Genomic DNA, 22,975 nt, shown 5'->3' on the forward strand with positions numbered 1-22,975 from the left:
TGGTCGTTGTGAGAGAACTGCTCCTACTGCCATATTTGACGCATCTACCTCCAAGATGTATTGAAGGGATGGGTCTGGATGGCATAGTATGGGGGCAGTAGTAAAGCTTGATTTCAGCAGACAGAATGCTTCATTTGCTTCTTTTGACCAATTGAATGGTTTCTTCGTGCTTGTGAGTTGTGTGAGAGGTCTCACAATCGCAGAGAAGTTCTTGATGAACTTTCTATAGTAGTTAGAGAATCCTAGGAACCTTTGTAATGCTTTGCGAGTGGTTGGCACAGGCCAATCCAGAATGCAGGATATTTTGCTCATGTCCATTTTGATTCCATTTTTAGATATAATATATCCTAGGAATAGTACTTCCTCTTTATGAAACAAACATTTCTTTGATTTAACATATAAGTTATGTGCAAGTAGTCTTGACAACACAAGTCTCACATGTTTTATGTGCTCAGGTAAGGAATGAGAATAGATAAGTATATCGTCCAAATATACTACCACACAAACATCAAGCAAGTCTCTGAATATCTCATTTATAAACCGTTGGAAGGCTGCGGGAGCATTACATAGCCCAAATGGCATTACAAGGTACTCAAACAGTCCGTATCTGGTTCTGAATGCCGTCTTCCATTCATCCCCTTTACGGATTTGAATTAAATTGTATGCCCCTTTTAGGTCCAATTTTGAAAAGAAAGAAGCTCCACGCACCTGTTCGATAAGTTCAGGAATAAGAGGTAAAGGATAACGATCCTTTATTGTAATGGCATTTAATTGTCTGAAATCAATGATAGGCCTAAGCCTAGAATCCTTATTGCGGACAAAGAAGAGTCCAGCAGCAGTGGAGGAAGTAGAAGGTCGGATGAATCCTTTTGCCAAGTTCTCATCCAGATACTCCTTAAGATGAGAGAGTTCATCCTGTGAGAGAGGATAAACATGTCCGAAAGGCAACTTGCTATTAGGGAGTAGATCGATACAACAATCATAGTCCCTATGGGGAGGTAGCATTTGAGCGTTTTTCTCAAGGAAAACCTCCGATAAATCCTGATAACACTTGGGAATAATGTCATCCGGCAGTACAGACAGGATCCTATCATATGTGGGGAGATTACACGTCGTTTCACAATAGTGAGAAGAGAAGGCTAGCGTTCTTGTTTTCCAATCGATGATTGGTTGATGTATGTGTAACCAGGGAAGTCCCAAAATGATTGGAAAATGTGGTGAAGTTAATACATCAAAGGTGGTGGTCTCCACATGAGACTCGTCAGCAGTTATAAGGAGTGCCTGTGTCTGACTGGTGATAGGACCAGAGGATAAAGGGGTACCGTTAATAAAACTAACGGAGACAGGTTTGGGTTTAGAAACAATAGGTATTTTATTAAGGAAGACAAAACAAATGTCAATGTAGTTTCCACAAGATCCTGTGTCGATCATAGCCTTGGTGGTGATCCTAGTTTGGTCCCACTGCAATGTTAAATGAACAAAAAGATAAGGATTAGAGAAGGAAGTTGTGAGTCCCCCTAGCAAGACATTTGAACACTCACCCTCTTTTCTGCGGACAAGGGGACAGCCGCTTATCAAATGATTCGGGGATGCGCAGTACATGTAGAGATGTTCGGTTTTCCTCCTGGCACGTTCAGAAAGGGTCAGAGGTGGGCGTATCATTCCTACTTCCATAGGTGTAGGGTCAGCAGGCAACATCCGAGAAGGACTGGATAATGGTGAGCCCATCTTCTCAGCCTTTCTTTCTCGTAGTCGTCTGTCAATATTGATACTGGTCTGTATCAGTCCCTCTAGAGTGCCAGGTAAATCCGCTCGGGCGAGCTTGTCTTTAACGGCCTCAGATAGGCCGAGTCTAAACTGCGTTCTCAAAGATGTGTCGTTCCACCCTGAATCAGGGGACCATCTTTTAAAATTTCCCACGAAATCTTCAACAGGTCTCCTTCCTTGTTTTAAGGCCCGTAATTGGGTATCAGCGGTACTCTGCTTATTGGGGTCTTCATATAAACTAGCGAGTTGTGCTAGGAATAAAGGGTAAGAATTAAGGAGTGGATCATCCTTTTCAAAGAGAGCGTCTGCCCAGGCCCGGGGTTCACCCGTTAAATAGGAGATGACGGTACAAACCTTAATTTGGTCAGTGGTGTAGGTTAGAGGTTTTAACAATTCACGAAATTTGCTCCGATCACCAGAAAACACTATAGGAGGGTTTATCTTGGGCTCACGGGGCTGAGCAGCAGAAAGCTGTGTGAGACGGCCAACCTGCTGTCTCAAGGTCTGATTTTCGTTTTGTACCTCTGTAAGCGCAAGGATCAATGCATCTACTTGCTGTTTTAATTGTAGTACATGAGTGGATAATTCTGCTGAATCCATATTTTTTTTAAGGCTCGTTCAATCTGTAACGTTCATGCGTTTTTGTTAGTGGATGGATTTACAGCTGCAGAATTATTACACTCAGTAGCCTTGTAGAGATTCTGTTGAACAAACATATCCAACTCTCAGGACTTCATCACAGTGCACAGTCTGTTATGCAATATACATATACTCAATCAGATGTTTAATGGAGGGATAGAATATATGAGAATGTATAGATGAGAGGCAGGCTATTGTATGGTGAACACTAGGAGTAGTATTAGGAGAGTTGCAGGTGATGGTAAGGCAGATAGGTTCTGATGTCTAGTATAGTGCAGATGGTAAGAGGACACAGATGGAGTATACTTAGACAGAGTAACCTAGTGCAAGGATAGTTGAAGGTAGTCCCAAGAGCTAACAGTCTATGCAGATGATAGGGAATAGATAGATACAGATAGTCTTGGTAATTGCAGTAGATGACAGTAGGAGATTGGTTAGTAAGAATCCCCTGTGGGGTACTTATCACTTAGATAGGTTAGTAGTAACAGTGTCCATTAGAGAGAGGTGATCCCGTAGCGAGATACGGATCAGCAGCGAGGTTCCGGCTTCAGTTCAGCAAAGGGAAATGTCAGCAGCTCCGACTTCACAGGAGAAGGTGCGGTGAACATGTGGTTTGAACGAGCAATGAGTGAGAGAAAGCCGGCGATTGAAATAGCCGCTCATAGCGGCGCTCAGCAATGATGTCATCCGGTCTTAAAGGTGTATGCGTCTCTTGGATAACAAGATGGGATGCAATTTAGTAAGAGAGAAATATGGAACAAGGGTACCAGAGGTACCAGAACATTACAGGCTGATATCTGCAGTGATCTCTATTCCCACAGCTCTATGAATATTTTAGAATGTTGCAGAAACTGATCGATGAACAATACTGTGACTGGTATCTGATGTAAAGACAGAAAGCTCTCCCTACCTCACACAGGAACCTATTCCTCCCTACACTGCTAGGAATGTCTCTCTGCACTGTCTGACTCCAAAAAATAAAAACGACTCTCTCCCTGCCTGAATCGCGTGCCTGTCTCTGTCTGATCGCCCGCACAATGACACTACACTCTGCGGCTGCGAGAGCATCCTTTATGTAGTGTGGGGCGTCTACAGCCTGCATTTAGTCCAATCATGGCAGAGATCATTTGATTGGCCAAAGCATGAGGTCAGGGTGCATTCTTTGGCCAAACAGATAACGCGCGGCGCTCGTGCAGTGAATTATGGGAAACTCGAAATTTCCCACGAAGAAGCACATTTGTTCGTCATTCGACGAAGGATCGAATTGGCGAAGTTCGAGTCGAAGGTAAGTCTCGGTTCCATGTTCTTCAGTGTCAGAGGCCAATGTGATTGGCTCTTTCAATGAACATGTTTAGAATCAAACAGGCCAGGAATAGTCTTCACATTTCTCGAGATACATGGCTGACAAATATTACTGTCCCACTTGAAGCAATCCAAACCATATTCTCAGTGTCCATTCCCCTACACCCATAACCCTAACCCCTAAACCTAAGCCTTAACCCTTACTCCCTAACCCTAATCCCCTAACCCTGACCCAAACCCCAACTCCAAACCCTAACTCTACCCCTACCCTCAACTCTACCCTTAACGCCAACCCTAACCCTCACCCCCTTTCCCCAACCCTAATCCTCTAACCTTAACCCTAACACCCTAGCCCACTAACCCTAACCCCCTAAACTCTAACCCTTACCCTAAGCCCTAACTCTCTAACCCTAACTCCTAACCCTAACCCCTAGCACTAACCTTGACCCAAACCCTCACCCTAACTCCTAACCCTGACCCTAACCCCAACCCTAACCCTTAACACTAACCCTGACCCAAACCCTAACCCTACCTCTAATCCCAACTCTACCCTTAACGCCAACCCTAGCCCTCACCCCCTTTCCCCTTAACCCCCTAGCCCTAACCCCAACCATAACCCTCTAACCTTAACCATAACCCCTTAATCCTAACACTGTAACCCACTAACCCTAACCTCTAACCCCCTAAATCCCTAACCACCTAAACCTCACCCTAACTCTAACCCTAAACCCTAACCTTGCCCCTAACCCTACCCTTAACCGAAACCCTCTAACCCTGAAACCCTAACCCTCACTCTAACCCTAAGCCCTTACCCTAAGCCTTAACCCTAACTCCCTAATCCCCTAACCCTCACCCTAACCCCTAACTCATAACCCCTGACCCAAACCCCAAACCCTAACTCTACCCCTACCCTCAACTCTACCCTTAACACACTAAAACCTGACCGTAAACAGTAACCTTAACCTTAACCCCCTAACCCTAACTCCCTAACCTTAACCCTAAACCCCGAACCCTAACACCCTAGCCCACTAACCCTAACCCCCTAAACTCTAACCCTAAGCCCCAACCCTAACCCTAACCCCTAACACTAACCCCGACTCAAACCCCAACCCTCACCCTAACCCTCACCCTAACCCCAACCCTACCCAAAACCCCAACCCTAACATCAACCCTGATCCAAACCCCCAACTCCAACCCTACCCCTACCTCTAATCCCAACTCTACCCTTAACGCAAACCCTAGACCTCGCCCCTTTTCCCCTTAATCCCCTAGCCCTAACCCCAACTCTAACCCTCTAACCTTAACCCTAACTCCTTAACCCTAACACACTAACCCTAACCCCTAACCTAACCCCCTAACACACTAACCCTAACCCCTAAAATCCTAAACACCTAAACCTCACCCTAACTCTAACCACCTAACCTTACCCCTAAAACTAACCCAAACCCCTAACCCTACCCTTAACCAAAAACATCTAACCCTGAAACCCTAACCCCCACTCTAACCCTAAACAGTAACCCTACCCTACCCCTAACCCCCTAAACCTAACCCTAGCCCTAATCCCCCTTACTCTATTCACCAAACCCTAACTCTAAACCTAACCCATGTATTCAACCCTAAACCTAACCCTAACCCTTAACCTAGCCCTAACCCTAACCCAAACACCTAACCCCTAGCCATACCCCTAACAAAATCACAACCCTAACCCTCCAACCCTAACCATCACTCTAACCCTAACTCCTTAGCCCTAGCATTAACCCCTAACCCTAAACCCCCTAACCCCCCAACCCTATCCCTAGCCCATAACCCTAGCCCTATCCTTAACTCTATACCTAACCCTAACCCAAACACCTAACCCTAAACCCTAGCCATACCCCTAATAATATCCCGACCCTAAACCTCTAACTCTAACCCTCCAACCCTAACCCTAACTCCCTAACCCTAGCCCTAGCATTAACTCTAACCTAAGCCCTAACCCTAATCCCTAAATCCTAACCTAAACCCCTAACCTAACCCCCCCCAATGCTATCCCTAACCCCTAGCCCTATCCTTAACTATCCTAACCCAAGCCCTAACCCTAAACCCCTAACCCTAACCTCCCCCCCAACATTATCCCTAGCCCATAACCCTATCCCTATCCTTAACTCTACCCCTAACCCAACCCCCTAACCCTCACCCTAACACTACCCTTAAACCCTAACCCTAATCCTTTTCTAAACCCTAACACTTAACTACCTAACTGTAGCCCCTAACCCTACCCTAGCAATAACCCAAACCTTAAACCTAACCCTACACCAAACCCTAACCCTATCTAACCCTAGCCCAAGCCCTAAACCCTGAACCCGTATCCCCTAACCCTAAACCCCTAACCTAACATCTCAACTATATCCCTAACCCTTAACCCTATCCCTAGCCCTATCCTTAACTCTACCCCTAACCCAACCCTCACCCTAACCCTGCCCCTAAACCCTAACCCATAATCCTACCCTTCCCTAAACCCTAACCCTAAACCCTAGCCCTAACATTAACCCTAATCCCACCCCTAATCTCCTAACCCTAACTCTAACCCATGTATCCAACCCTAACCCCAAAACTCTAACCCTAAGACCTAACCCTCTAACCCTAACCCCCTAAACCTAACCCTCAAACCTTTACCCTCTAACCCTAATCCTCTATCCCTAACCCTTACCCTACCCCTAACCTTAACCCTAAACCTAACTCTAACATTAAGCCCTAACCCGACCCCCGAACCACTAACCTTAACCCTAAACCTAATCCCTAACCTTAACCCGACCCTAACCCTAACTCCCTAACCTTAACCCTAAACCCCGAACCCTAACACCCTAGCCCACTAACCCTAACCCCCTAAACTCTAACCCTAAGCCCCAACCCTAACCCCTAACCCTGACCCTAACCGCAACCCTAACCCCTAACACTAACCCCGACTCAAACCCCAACCCTCACCCTAACCCTCACCCTAACCCCAACCCTACCCAAAACCCCAACCCTAACATCAAGCCTGATCCAAACCCCCAACTCCAACCCTACCCCTACCTCTAATCCCAACTCTACCCTTAACGCAAACCGTAGACCTCGCCCCTTTTCCCCTTAATCCCCTAGCCCTAACCCCAACTCTAACCCTCTAACCTTAACCCTAACTCCTTAACCCTAACACACTAACCCTAACCCCTAACCTAACCCCCTAACACACTAACCCCTAAAATCCTAAACACCTAAACCTCACCCTAACTCTAACCACCTAACCTTACCCCTAAAACTAACCCAAACCCCTAACCCTACCCTTAACCAAAAACATCTAACCCTGAAACCCTAACCCCCACTCTAACCCTAAAAAGTAACCCTAACCCTACCCTACCCCTAACCCCCTAAACCTAGCCCTAATCCCCCTTACTCTATTCATCAAACCCTAACTCTAAACCTAACCCATGTATTCAACCCTAAACCTAACCCTAACCCTTAACCTAGCCCTAACCCTAACCCAAACACCTAACCCCTAGCCATACCCCTAACAAAATCACAACCCTAACCCTCCAACCCTAACCATCACTCTAACCCCTAACCCTAAACCCCTAACCCCCCAACCCTATCCCTAGCCCATAACCCTAGCCCTATCCTTAACTCTATACCTAACCCTACCCCTAACCCAAACACCTAACCCTAAACCCTAGCCATACCCCTAATAATATCCCGACCCTAAACCTCTAACTCTAACCCTCCAACCCTAACCCTAACTCCCTAACCCTAGCCCTAGCATTAACTCTAACCTAAGCCCTAACCCTAATCCCTAAATCCTAACCTAAACCCCTAACCTAACCCCCCCCAATGCTATCCCTAACCCCTAGCCCTATCCTTAACTATCCTAACCCAAGCCCTAACCCTAAACCCCTAACCCTAACCTCCCCCCCAACATTATCCCTAGCCCATAACCCTATCCCTATCCTTAACTCTACCCCTAACCCAACCCCCTAACCCTCACCCTAACACTACCCTTAAACCCTAACCCTAATCCTTTTCTAAACCCTAACACTTAACTACCTAACTGTAGCCCCTAACCCTACCCTAGCAATAACCCAAACCCTAAACCTAACCCTACACCAAACCCTAACCCTATCTAACCCTAGCCCAAGCCCTAAACCCTGAACCCGTATCCCCTAACCCTAAACCCCTAACCTAACATCTCAACTATATCCCTAACCCTTAACCCTATCCCTAGCCCTATCCTTAACTCTACCCCTAACCCAACCCTCACCCTAACCCTGCCCCTAAACCTAAACCCTAACCCATAATCCTACCCTTCCCTAAACCCTAGCCCTAACATTAACCCTAATCCCACCCCTAATCTCCTAACCCTAACTCTAACCCATGTATCCAACCCTAACCCCAAAACTCTAACCCTAAGACCTAACCCTCTAACCCTAACCCCCTAAACCTAACCCTCAAACCTTTACCCTCTAACCCTAATCCTCTATCCCTAACCCTTACCCTACCCCTAACCTTAACCCTAAACCTAACTCTAACATTAAGCCGTAACCCTAACCCGACCCCCGAACCACTAACCTTAACCCTAAACCTAATCCCTAACCTTAACCCGACCCTAACCCTAACTCCCTAACCTTAACCCTAAACCCCGAACCCTAACACCCTAGCCCACTAACCCTAACCCCCTAAACTCTAACCCTAAGCCCCAACCCTAACCCCTAACCCTGACCCTAACCGCAACCCTAACCCCTAACACTAACCCCGACTCAAACCCCAACCCTCACCCTAACCCCAACCCTACCCAAAACCCCAACCCTAACATCAACCCTGATCCAAACCCCCAACTCCAACCCTACCCCTACCTCTAATCCCAACTCTACCCTTAACGCAAACCGTAGACCTCGCCCCTTTTCCCCTTAATCCCCTAGCCCTAACCCCAACTCTAATCCTCTAACCTTAACCCTAACTCCTTAACCCTAACACACTAACCCTAACCCCTAACCTAACCCCCTAACACACTAACCCCTAAAATCCTAAACACCTAAACCTCACCCTAACTCTAACCACCTAACCTTACCCCTAAAACTAACCCAAACCCCTAACCCTACCCTTAACCAAAAACATCTAACCCTGAAACCCTAACCCCCACTCTAACCCTAAACAGTAACCCTAACCCTACCCTACCCCTAACCCCCTAAACCTAGCCCTAATCCCCCTTACTCTATTCATCAAACCCTAACTCTAAACCTAACCCATGTATTCAACCCTAAGCCTAACCCTTAACCTAGCCCTAACACTAACCCTAACCCAAACACCTAACCCCTAGCCATACCCCTAACAAAATCACAACCCTAACCCTCCAACCCTAACCATCACTCTAACCCTAACTCCTTAGCCCTAGCATTAACCCCTAACCCTAAACCCCTAACCCCCCAACCCTATCCCTAGCCCATAACCCTAGCCCTATCCTTAACTCTATACCTAACCCTACCCCTAACCCAAACACCTAACCCTAAACCCTAGCCATACCCCTAATAATATCCCGACCCTAAACCTCTAACTCTAACCCTAACTCCCTAGCCCTAGCATTAACTCTAACCCTAACCTAAGCCCTAACCCTAATCCCTAAATCCTAACCTAAACCCCTAACCTAACCCCCCCCCCAATGCTATCCCTAACCCCTAGCCCTATCCTTAACTATCCTAACCCAAGCCCTAACCCTAAACCCCTAACCCTAACCTCCCCCCCAACATTATCCCTAGCCCATAACCCTATCCCTAACCCAACCCCCTAACCCTCACCCTAACACTACCCCTAAACCCTAACCCTAATCCTTTTCTAAACCCTAACACTTAACTACCTAACTGTAGCCCCTAACCCTACCCTAGCAATAACCCTAAACCTAACCCTACACCAAACCCTAACCCTATCTAACCCTAGCCCAAGCCCTAAACCCTGAACCCGTATCCCCAAACCCTAACCCTAAACCCCTAACCTAACATCTCAACTATATCCCTAACCCTTAACCCTATCCCTAGCCCTATCCTTAACTCTACCCCTAACCCAACCCTCACCCTAACCCTGCCCCTAAACCTAAACCCTAACCCATAATCCTACCCTTCCCTAAACCCTAACCCTAAACCCTAGCCCTAACATTAACCCTAATCCCACCCCTAATCTCCTAACCCTAACTCTAACCCATGTATCCAACCCTAACCCCAAAACTCTAACCCTAAGACCTAACCCTCTAACCCTAACCCCCTAAACCTAACCCTCAAACCTTTACCCTCTAACCCTAATCCTCTATCCCTAACCCTTACCCTACCCCTAACCTTAACCCTAAACCTAACTCTAACATTAAGCCGTAACCCTAACCCGACCCCCGAACCACTAACCTTAACCCTAAACCTAATCCCTAACCTTAACCCGACCCTAACCCTAACTCTCTAACCCTAACTCTTACCGTAACCATAACCCTAAACCTAATCCTAAACCCTTAACCTAACCCTAAAACTAACCCTATCCCCTAACCCCTCACCCTAACTCTCTAACCCTAACCCCCTCCCTCTGCCTCACCCTAACCCTAACCCTAAACCCAAACTCTAACCCTAATCCAAATCCTAACTAGATAGACAGACTTAGAACTAAACTAGAGAAACTTAACATGAATAAATCACCGGGACCGGATGGCTTGCACCCGAGGGTTCTTAAAGAGCTCAGCCAGGTGATTTCCAGACCATTATTCTTGATCTTTAAGGATAGTTTACAGACGGGTATGGTGCCAGCTGATTGGAAAAAAGCCAACGTGGTACCAATATTTAAAAAGGGGCCGAGATGTATCCCGGGTAACTATAGGCCGGTCAGCCTAACATCAGTAGTCTGCAAGATTTTGGAGGGGATGTTAAGGGACCACATACAAGACTTTAGTAATGAAAACTGTATTATTAGTAGTAATCAGCATGGATTCATGAAAAATCGTTCTTGCCAAACCAATCTATTAACCTTCTACGATGAAGTGAGCTGCCACCTAGATAAAGGTAAGCCTGTGGATGTGGTGTATCTGGATAAAGGTAAGCCTGTGGATGTGGTGTATCTGGATAAAGGAAGGTCTGTGGATGTGGTGTATCTGGATAAAGGAAAGCCTGTGGATGTGGTGTATCTGGACTTTGCAAAGGCCTTTGAAACCGTTCCCCACAAACGCTTACTGTTCAAACTAAGGAAGGTAGGTATGGACCATAGGGTGAGTACCTGGATAGAGAACTGGCTCCAGGGGAGAGTCCAGAGGGTGGTGATAAATGGGGAGTACTCGGATTGGGCAGGTGTGGAAAGTGGGGTCCCCCAGGGTTCTGTCCTGGGACCAATCCTGTTTAATTTACTCATTAATGATCTAGAGGAGGGGATATCTAGTACAATCTCGGTATTTGCGGATGATACTAAACTAAGCATGCCAATATCTTCTATGCAGGATGTGGAAACCTTATAAGGGGACCTGAACAAAATAATGGGGTGGGCAACTACATGGCAGATGAGGTTTAACCACTTAAGCCCCGGAAGATTTTACCCCCTTCCTGACCAGACCCCTGTTTCAACTTGGCACTTCGTGACTTTAACTGACAATTGCGCGGTCATGCAATGCTGTACCCAAACAAAATGTATGTCCTTTTTTTCCCCACAAACAGAGCTTCCTTTTGGTGGTATTTGATCACTTCTGCGCTTTTTATTTTTTGCGTTATTAATAAAAAAAGAGCGCAAATGTTGCGAAAAAATGTCATTTTCAACTTTGTCTTTTAAAAAAATATCCAATATATTCAATTTATGTCATATTTTTTGGCCAAAATGTATTTAGCTACATGTCTTTGACAAAAAAATTTCAATAAGCGTATTTTTATAGGTTTGCGCAAAAGTTATAGCGTCTACAAACTATGGTGTAAATACTGACATTTACGCAGCTTTAATGTCTGACTGCCTAGCTCATTTCATGAAGTGCTAAAATGGCAGGGCAGTACAAAACCCCCCCAAACTACCACTTTTTGGAAAGTAGACATCCTAAGGAATGTCCTGAGAGGCATGTTGAGCTCATTGAATATTTCATTTTTTTGTCACAGGTGTTTGAAAAATGACTAAAAAAAAAAAAAATTTTTTTTTTTACACAAAGTTGTCATTGAAATGATATAATGATATATTGCTCACACATGCCATGGGTATATGTGTAATTACACCCAAAAATATATTCTGCTGCTTCTCCTGAGTACAGGGATACCACATATGTGAGACTTCTTGGGAGCCTACCTGTGTACGGGACCCCGAAAAACCAATCACCACCATCAGAATTTCAAAGGGCGTACATTTTTCATTGCATTTTCTCACTACCTATAACGGTTTAGGAGGCCCTGAAATGTCAAGATACCACAAAACCCCCCCAAATGACCCCATTTTGGAAAGTAGACACCACAAGCTGTTTGCTGAGAGGCATGGTGAGTCCATGGAATATTTTATATTTTGCCACAAGTTTTTACACAACGTTGTCACTAAAAGATACATTTCTCACACATGACATGGGTATATGTGGAATGACACCCCAAAATACATTCTGCTGCTTCTCCTGATTATGGGGATGCCCCATGTGTGAGACTTTTTGGGAGCCTAGCTGTGTACGAGACCCCAAAAATCAATCACCATCTTCAGGTTTTCTAATGGCGTAAATTTTTGATTTTACTCCTCACTACCCATCACAGTTTCGGAGGCCCTGAAATTTCAAGATAGCACAAAACCCCCCCAAATGACCCCATTTTGGAAAGTAGACACCCCAAGCTATTTGCTGAGAGGCATGGTGAGTCCATGGAATATTTTATATTTTTCCACAAGTTTCGGGAAAATAACATTTTTTTTTATTTTTTTTTTTTAACACAAAGTTGTCACTAAATGATATATTGCTCACACATGCCATGGGAGTATGTAAAATGACACCCCAAAATACATTCTGCTGCTTCTCCTGAGTACAGGGATACCATATGTGTGAGAATTTTTGGGAGCCTAGCTGTGTACGCGACCCCGAAAACCAATACCCATCTTCAGGTTTTCTAATGGCGTAAATTGCTGATTTTACCACTGCACTACCTGTCACAGTTTCAGAGGCCCTGAAATTTCAAGATAGCACAAAACCCCCCCAAATTACCACATTTTGCAAAGTAGACACCCCAAGCTATTAGCTGAGAGGCATGGTGAGTCCATGGAATAGTTTATATTTTGCCACAAGTGTCGGGAAAATTATTATTTTTTGTTTTTGTTTTTTTACACAAAGTTGTCAGTAAATGATATAATTCTCACACATGCTATGGGTATATGTGAAATGACACCCCAAAATACATTCTGCTGCTTCTCCTGAGTACAGGGATATCACATGTGAGAGACTTTTCTGCAGTCTAGCCGAGTACAGGACCCCGAAAACCCATCCCCACTTTCAGGCTTTCCAAGGGCGTAAATTGTTGATTTCACTCCTGACTACCTATCACAGTTTCGGAGGCCATGAAAGACAGCACAAACCCCCCCCCCCCCCAAATGACCCCTTTTTGGAAAGTAGACACCCTAAGCTATTTGCAGAGAGGCATGTTGAGTGTTTTGCAGATCTCACTTTTTGTCACAAAGTTTTGGAAATTGAAAAAAGAGGAAAAAAATAAATTTTCCTGTTTTTTCTTCATTTTCCAAAAAAAATGAGAGCTGCAAAATACTCACCATGCCTCTCAACAAACAGATTGGAGTGTCTACTTTGCAAAATGGGGTCATTTGGGGGGGGGGGGGTTGTGCCATCTTGGCATTTCATGGACTTCAAAAGCGTGATAGGTAGTAAGGAGTGAGATCAACAATTTACACCCTTAGAAAGCCAGAAGGTGCAGATTGGTTTTCCGGGTCCTGCATGCGGCTAGACTGCCAAAAAGTCTCACACATGGGGTATCCCTGTACTCAGGAGAAGGAGCAGAATGTATTTTGGGGTGTCATTTCACATATACCCAAGGCATGTGTGAGCATTATATCATTTACTGACAACTTTGTGTAAAAAAACAAAAAAAAGAATAATTTTCCAGAAACTTGTGGCAAAATATAAACTATTCCATGGACTCACCATGCCTCTCAGCTAATAGCTTGGGGTGTCTACTTTGCAAAATGTGGTAATTTGGGGGGGTTTTGTGCTATCTTGAAATTTCAGGGCCTCTGAAACTGTGACAGGTAGTGCAGTGGTAAAATCAGCAATTTACGCCATTTGAAAACCTGAAGACGGGGATTGGTTTTCGGGGTCGCGCAAACAGTAAGGCTCCCAAAAAGTCTCACACGTGGTATCCCTGTACTCAGGAGAAGCAGCAGAATGTATTTTGGGGTGTCATTTCACATATACCCATGGCATGCGTGAGCAATATATCATTTAGTGACAACTTTCTGTAAAAAACAAAAAACAAATTGTCATCTTTCTGAAACTTAGGGCAAAATATAAAATACTCCATGGACTCAATATGCCTCTCAGCAAATAGCTTTGGGTGTCTACTTTTCAAAAAGGGGTCATTTGGGGGGGTGTTTAAACAGTCCTGACATTTTATGCTCAATCTTAGCCACACATCACCCACTCTTCTAACCACTTGAAAACCAAGCCTTTTCTGTGCCTTTTTGTTTACATGAAAAAATATATTTTTTTCACAAGAAAATTACTTTGAACCCCCAAACATTATATATTTCTTTAAAGCAGAGGCCCTATAGAATAAAATGGTGGATGTTGCAATTTTTTTTGTCGCACGGTATTTGCGCACAGATTTTCCAAACGCAGTTTCTGCGAAAAAAAATAAAATTAAATTTATTGCACAAATACACTATATAATTCCAACTTGTTTGGTAAAATGTAAAAGATGATCTTATGCCGAGTATATAGATACCAAACATGACATGCTTTAAAAATTGTGCACACCTGTGCAGTGGCAACAAACTACGTACATTTTTAAAAGCCTTTAAAAGTCTTTACGGGTTACCACTGTAGACTTACAGAGGAGGTCTGCTGCAAGTATTACTGCCCTCGACCTGGCGTTCACGGCGATACCTCACATGCATGCTGCAATTGCGGTTTACATATGACACTAGACCAACGCTTGCGTGCGCCATTGCGCGCAAGCATGGGGGGACAGGGGGGGGGCTTGATTTTTTTATTTTTTTATTTTGCGTTTTTATGTTATTTTGACACCTTTCCTTTAATTTTTTTTTTTTTTAATCATTTTTATTGTTATCACAGTGAATTTCAATATCCCCTATGATAGCAATCTGTAGTGACAGGTACTCTTTTTTTAAAAAATTGGGGTCTTTTAGACTCTAGATCTCTCCTCTGACCTTAATGCATCTGACCACACCAAAATTGGTGTGATAAAATACTTTCCCAATTTCCCAATGGCCCTGTTTATTTCTGGCGAAACAGAAGTCATGAAATGCTCGTAGCTTCCGGTATCTTAGGCCATAGAGATGATTGGAGCCATTCTCATCTCCAATCAGCTCTATGGTTAGATAATTGAACCACCGGCTGCACTCTCGGGTTAACCGGTGGGACAGGAGAGCCCGAGAAAAACCACGGAAGGCGGCGGTGGGGGGGGGAGGCCCCTCCCACTGCATGTAAAAGCAGTCTAGCGGCCAATTACCTGCTAGGATTGCTTTTACATGTAAGCCGACCGCTGGCTGTAAAAAACGATACCAAGATGATGCCTAAATCTGCAGGCATCATCCTGGTATAACCACTCAAAGTCCAGCAACGTACGAGTACATTGCTGGTCTTTGTTTGGCATATAGTGTAGGTTTTTTTTTTTTCATGCAGCCTGTGGGCTGAACGGAAAAAAGAGAACCTATCAGAAATCAGCACAGGAATATTGTGTAGTATTACTCATCATTAACCGCCCAAACATCCACCCACTGAATTTAATGATGGGTATACACGACACTATCTACGTATACCAAAATAGGATTTTTTTTTTTTCAAATATAAATTTTATTCAGGAATATTCATACAAAAAAAACAAGGTACATACATTTACTTCCAAGTGAAATTTACAGTATTTTTTGACACATAATTTAATCTTCATCTTCCACTTTTTACCTCTTATATTCCCTCACTTTTTTCTCTCTTCCCTCCCTCCCTCCCTCCCTCAAAAAAAAAAAAAAATTTTTATTTAAATTACCCATTTATCCACAGCTAATGTTCAAGTGATCAAAGCAATCAATAAGCTCTTCCGGGTTGCTTTATCCTATTGTAAGTTGTTTCCCTTCTTCCGAGATTATAAATTGGCTCCACCCCTCCCATATTTTCTTATATCTTCCCTGCCTATTCTGAGAGGATGCAATCATCTCTTCCATTCTCCTTATTTCCTCTACTCTGTTAACCCATTCTCCTATCGAGGGGGGATGTGCTTTTTTCCAATTACTCGGTATACATGCCTTTGCTGCATTTATCAAGAATGGGACAATCGAGTTTTCATATCTCTTTGTCGGTATATCTGACAAATGTAGCAGAAAAAGGGCTGGTTTTTCCTCTATTCTATTTTCAGTAAATTTCTGGATTATATCTTTTACTCTTCCCCAAAAGGGTTTAACTTCTGTACATGTCCAGAGAATATGGACTAGCGTGCCTATTTCTTTTTTACATCTCCAGCATTCACTGGTTTCTCTTGGATACCAATTGTGTAATTTCTCAGGGGTAATATACCATCTCATCATGAACTTATAGTTCATCTCTTGAGTCTTGGTACATCTAGCTGGCTTAAAAGCTAGTCTCACTATTCTCTGTACCTGCCCTTCTGTTAGTTCATACCCCAGATCTTTCTCCCACTTTCCCACCCACAGAGGTTTAAATTGCTCCTCTGGGTCTATCAGTAAATCGTAGGCGATTGATAATGTATGCGATAGTTTCCCTGGTTCCACACAGAGCTTTTCAAATTTTGTTAATGCTCTACTATACTTCTCTGAGCTCTGTATAGAATCCAGGAAATGATGTAATTGCGCTGCTTGCCAAAAAGGCAAGCCATACGCACCATCTCTCTCCAGCAATTCACTCATTGAGACCCAGTTATTTTGTATAAGGAATGATGAGGCTTGTTCCTGTTTCTTTTCTCTCAATGGTATAAAGCTTCTGGAGTCTAAGCCCGGAGTAAACTGCGGATTCCCTAATATTGGAAATAAAGGTGATTCCTTCTTCGTTAGTTTACTATATATGTTCGGGTGCGAGCATATCCGCAGTGTGTTTCCTATTATTGGGTGATTTTTCAATTCCTTAGGTAACCACTGGTAAACCCATATCGCCCTCTTTAAATCTATCTCTGTTTGAGTCTGTTCAATTTGTATCCAAAGTTTACTTTCTGAGTGATGCCACCAATCCAATATCCTACTCATATGTGCTGCATAATAATAAACTCGGACATCTGGCAAAGCAAGGCCCCCATTCTTTTTCGATAAGGTTAAAGTTCTACGTGCTATGCGAGGTCTTTTGTGAGCCCATATATATTTTACAAAAAGAGAGTGTATTGTCTTAAAAAAAGCACTCGGTATCTTAACTGGAAGCGCACGTAATAGATATAAAAATTTTGGTAGTACTATCATTTTCAATAAGTTACATTTACCGAACCAAGAATGTAGCCCGCCGTTCCATTGTTTAAGTAGTTTCCTAGTCATTGCCAAGAGTGGTGAAAAATTGAGGTCGAACACCTGTATTAACTTCGCTGGTATGTAAGTCCCCAGGTATTTCACTGCGTCCTCTTTCCATTTGAAACCAAAACTGTCTCTCAATAAGTTAATTTGAGCTGTGGATAATCCCACGCCCATTGCTTCTGATTTTCCATAATTAATCTTTAAATAAGACAAAGTGTTAAATTTTTTAAATTCCTGTAGAAGATTTGGCAGTGAGATACCCGGTTTAGTCAGGGAAAATAACAAATCATCTGCGTAAGCAGCTACTTTATATTGCACTTCTTTTACCTCTATCCCTTCAATATCCTGATTCAGTCTGACTCTGCACAGGAAAGGTTCCACCGTCAAGGCAAACAAGAGGGGTGACAGGGGACATCCCTGTCTAGTACCATTCCTTATTGGGAAAGCTTCTGATAATAACCCGTTGGCCTTCACTCTGGCTATCGGTTCCGTGTATACCCTGGTAATCTTCTCTAACATATTTTTTCCTAATCCAATGTGTCTGAGTACAGAGAACAGAAACGGCCATCCCACTCTATCAAATGCCTTCTCTGCATCTGTACTCAGCACAACATAAGGGATCTTTTTTTCTTTTGCTACTTGCATCAAATTGAGGATTCTTGTTGTATTGTCTTTTGCCTCTCTAGATGGCATAAAGCCAATAAGGAGTTCTGCCAGTCTACTTGCCAAAATTTTAGTCAGTACTTTTAAATCCACATTTAATAGGGATATTGGCCTATAGCTGCCACATGCCGCTGGATCTTTACCCTCTTTTAGTATCAAAGAGATATGGGCTGTAAGTGTATCTCTCGCCAATTTCCCTTCCGGACCTGATGCATTATATAGCTTTACCATATACGGTCCCAAGATATGGAACAGTACCTGGTAATATTGTACCGTTAGGCCGTCTGGGCCAGGTGCCTTCCCGGGATTCATGGCTCTAATTGCCTGTTTTATTTCCTCTAGTGTAATCTCAGCCTCCAGGCTTTCCCGGTCCTCCTCCGAGAGTCTAGGCATCCGTGATTGAACCAGATACTGATCCATATCTTGCTGTTGGGGGGGTGTCTCCTGTAGATTATATTGAGAAGTATAATATATCTCAAATTCTTTCAATATTTGTTTAGGTAAAGTTTTTTTAATTCCCTCTCTTGATGTAATAAATGGTATGTAAGATCTTGTCCTCTGCTCGCGCACAGTTCTAGCCAATACTTTCCCACATTTATCACCCGCCTCATAATTTAACTTGCAGCACCTTTGTAGGGCAGCTTTTGCTTTATACTGTAACAAGTCCGTTATCTGTTTCCTGACTAGATTTAACTCAATCAAGATTGCATCTATTGGTCTTTGTTTATGTTCTATCTCTAGTTCCCTAAGTTTTCCCAGGAGTTGTGACAGTTGCTCATTCCTTTCTTTTTTAATACGTGCTCCATGTTTTATGAGGAGTCCTCTCACAACTACCTTATGGGCCTCCCAGAGTATTCCCATCTTACAGTCCGGTTGTTCGTTTATTTCAAAAAAGCTTTTCATTTCTTTCTCAACTTCCCTTAATATCTCTTCTTTTTGTAACAGACTTTTGTTTAGCCTCCAGAAGCTCCTCCCCTGTGCAGAGTTCGCTGCTAAATTATACAGCAAGGATATAGGTGCATGGTCCGACCATGTGATACTACCTATACTTGTTTTTTGAACTGATTGTAATTGGGCATGTGGTATAAAGAAAAAGTCAATTCTAGAGTAGGTCTTATGCGGCGTAGAAAAAAATGTGTACTCCTTTTCAGAGGGATGTTGTAACCGCCATGCATCTATAAGTTGAGCTTTATATAGTGTCTTTAAGATTTTTTTATTCCTTCCTACTGAAAAAGTCGATGTCCCTGTTGATATATCCAGTACTGGTGTTAATGGGCAATTAAAGTCTCCTCCCATAATTAACTGTCCCTCTGAAAACCTCATAAATTTCTCTATTACTTTAGCTATAAATCTATCCTGTCTGCTATTGGGCGCATAAATTGTTGCTATTGTTATTTGTATTTCTCCTATTTTCCCCTTAACAAACAGAAATCTTCCTTCCGGGTCTTGCATTTTATCTTGAAAAGTCCAAGGGACAGAGTTTGCAATAAGTATGGAAACTCCTCTTGCTTTTGATTGTGTATAAGTGGAATGGTATGCATATGGAAAATTTCTGTTTTTAAGAAAGGGTAATTTATCCGTCCTGAAGTGCGTTTCTTGAATCAGCGCTATACTAGTATGTAACTGCTTCAGATCAGATAGTAGCATGTGCCTTTTTTCTGGTACATTAAGTCCCTTGACATTATATGAGACCACCTTTATATTTTACATCATTAGCTCGTGGCAAGAAAAAAAAAAAAAACCCCGCCTTTTTTAAACCCCCACCCCCCCTTTACCCCCCTCCTACCCCCTTCCTACGGGTTCGAGAGGGACGATCTCTACAAGAGAGCGGCCCTCTCCTCCGTAGTTTCGGATAATAAAAAAACGTATCCTTATTTCACACGGTCACTTTCGTGCCACTTGTGTGACTTTATAAGTAGGGTCGTGCCCTGAAGTGATTCTCTGTGGACTCTCCTCCACCTCCTCCCGCCGCTTTTTATGCACACATTCTAACCTTATTTTATTCTAAGGTTTGCCGGAGTTTCCCTCTTTCCCTTCATAATCTTCGGCTTCCCCCAATAGGTAGAGGCATTCCCTTCTCATTAAATTACCAAAGGACATCAAGATACTTGAGTTATGACCCAGGGGATAGGTGGGGGGGAAGTAGGGTTGAGAGTAACCTCCCTCTTCCCTTCCTTCACTTCCCCAACTATCTCTCCCCTCGATCACCCAAGTGCCATTCATCACAAAATAAGCATCACAACACTTTCAAATTCAATAGTTCAATCCCCTCCTTCCTTCCTCTCCCCAATAGTGGGGAGGAAGGTACTTAATCTATAAATCCCCTAAAACTTCCCTCTACCACCACCAGTTAATGACTACTTCCATCATAAATTCCAGAATTGTGATGAGAGGAAAAAAAAAAAAAAAACCCCTCAATACCCCCCCCTTCTCCCCCTTAAAATTAGTGACTAGAGGAATACCTTCCATCATAAATTCCAAAAATTGTGTCAAAAAAAAAAAAAAACCCAGGACCCCCCCCCCTCCCCCCCATAAAATTAGTGACTAGAGGAATAACTTCCATCATAAATTCCAAAATTGTGTCAAAAAAAAAAAAAAACCCCAGGACCCCCCCCAAAGCCCCCCCCCCTCTCCCCCATAAAATTAGTGACTAGAGGAATAACTTCCATCATAAATTTCAAAATTGTGTCAAAAAAAAAAAAAAAAGGGGGGGGTGGAATATATCAGAGTAGATCAAGGAGTAAACCAAAAAGGTGATAATTAACCCTTAATTCCCATAAGGGGATCTCGCTACAATCTCTTAATAGTTAAATTTCTTTATCTTCTTTCTTCTCTTGATAGTGTCTCTGATCTTTTCTCCCTTTGTTGATGGTATGTTGGCGGATTTTCATTGGGCAATCGGTTCAGCCAATTCACTATTTGAATAGGATCTGTTTCTATAAACCGGAAGAATGCCATCCTGTCCTGATATGTCCTAAGGTTAAAATACTGTCCATTCCTACGGAATGTTACAGAGAATGGGAACCCCCACCTGTATGTACATCCTGCTTTTCTTGCCAAGTCTAGTAACGGTTTCAAAAGAGCTCTTCTCCTCAATGTACCTCTGGCAATATCTGCATATATCCTAACTAGCCCTCCTTCCACTTTTATATCCTGGGTTTCCCATGCCAGTCTTAAGATCGCTTCTTTATGTTCATAATGAAATAGTCTGCAGATCACATCCCTTGGGCTTCTCTCATCCTTATTTCTAGGGCCAAGGGTTCTATGTATTCTTTCTATCTCCAGTTGTTCCGGGTATTTGTCCTTCATGATCTGTTTAAAGATATCTTCTGCTACTCCTAATAGTCTTTCTTTCCCCACCGTTTCGGGTATGCCTCGTATGCGTAGGTTATTACGTCTATTTCTGTTTTCTATCTCCTCCAACTGTAATTGTATCTTCTCGTCTATCTCCCTTTGTATGTCTCTTGTTGATTCCAATGATGTTACTCTCTCTTCAATACCTTTTCTGGCCATTGATTCCTCCACTAAGGCTTTTGTAATATTTTGTATATCTTTCTTTATTTCCTGCATTTCTCTCTGATGTACTTCCTCTATTTTGTGAACCATCTGTTCTATGTCCATTTTAGTTGGGAGAGCTTGTAGTATAGCTTTTAACTCAGCGCTGTACTCCAAGCTCTGTGCATAAGTACAAGGTATTTCATTCTCCCTTTGTCTCGCCTCAGGGCTTTCAGGGTAATTCTCAGAGGTAGGAGAAGCAGTCATGGAGCTCGGTACATCCCCTGACTCTGGACTTATTAGGGCACTGTTTCCACATCTTGCCATTTTTACTTCCCTTGGCATTTTATGGTTGTTGGCGAAGTATTTATCTATTTCTCCTTCTGGTTTATTTATCTTGGACTTTATCGTGTTTTTCTTTCCTTTCCTTTTTTTAGATAATGTCATACTTTCCTTTTAATTCTATAGCCAGTTCTCCCCCAGCTTCTAATAACTCCTCTGGGAGACTTTATTTCAAGGGGCACCAAGAGGTAAACAAATAACTGGCAGAAAGGAAATACAGTCCCTTTTTCTTCCTCTTTCTCCCAATTTAACCGCTATGGATATCACAGTCTATGGCCGTCCAGCATATAATGGAGATAGGTAGGTAGAGGTAGAAAGTAAATAAAAAAAAGGTATTATCTCACCCACATTCAAAGCTGTCCTCTTTCGGTAGGTATACAGTCCTTTTTCTCTGAGGAAAACCATTCACGTAAAGGAGCCTAGTAAAATAGAGTGACCCACTGGAGATGTCTTGTACCTGTTCAAGCCAACTTTTCAGGGTTTCCGTCTTCCGCGGCGTCAGTCTCTATCTCCTCACCTATGGGTTTTAGTCCGCTCCGACACCGAGCAGGGAAGATCACCATCCGGGTGTTCCCCCTCCTTTCTCTGCAGTGCAGGATCTCGAGAGGCTGGTGTCCTGATTTCCTCCTACCCTCTTTGCCTTTTTACCACCGTCACCTCTGCGTGCTCCGGGCAGTAAGGGGCTCGGCGGTAGGGGTATTCAGCGGGAGGCCTGAAGTGCAGCCCCTTACCCGGTCGAGCCGCCCACGCTCCGGACGGCGGGACCTGGCTGGGCTCCACCTCTCTCCTCCCGCACAGTACAGCTGCCCTTCCCTCTTCACCCGAGGTGCGGGCTGTTCGGGTGTCGGCGGCTGGGTCACAGCCAAGTTCCGGCTCTCTGGCTCCGCTACCTTAGGGCGTCCTCACGGCGTCTCTATCAGCTCTGGCGGGAGAGATGTTCAACGAGGAGACACACAGCCCACACTCACATCCTCACTTCCGGGCACGCCCCAAAATAGGATTTTAACTGCAGTGCTGAAATCAGAAAATCACCACAGCTGCTATCAGCAAAGGTATCCATATATGCTGAGCGCAAACACTTTTTGTGTCAGAATATATAAAATCA

Source organism: Pelophylax lessonae (assembly GCF_965119305.1).
Source record: "Pelophylax lessonae genome assembly, chromosome: 1".
In the NCBI taxonomy this organism is placed as follows: Eukaryota; Metazoa; Chordata; class Amphibia; order Anura; family Ranidae; genus Pelophylax; species Pelophylax lessonae.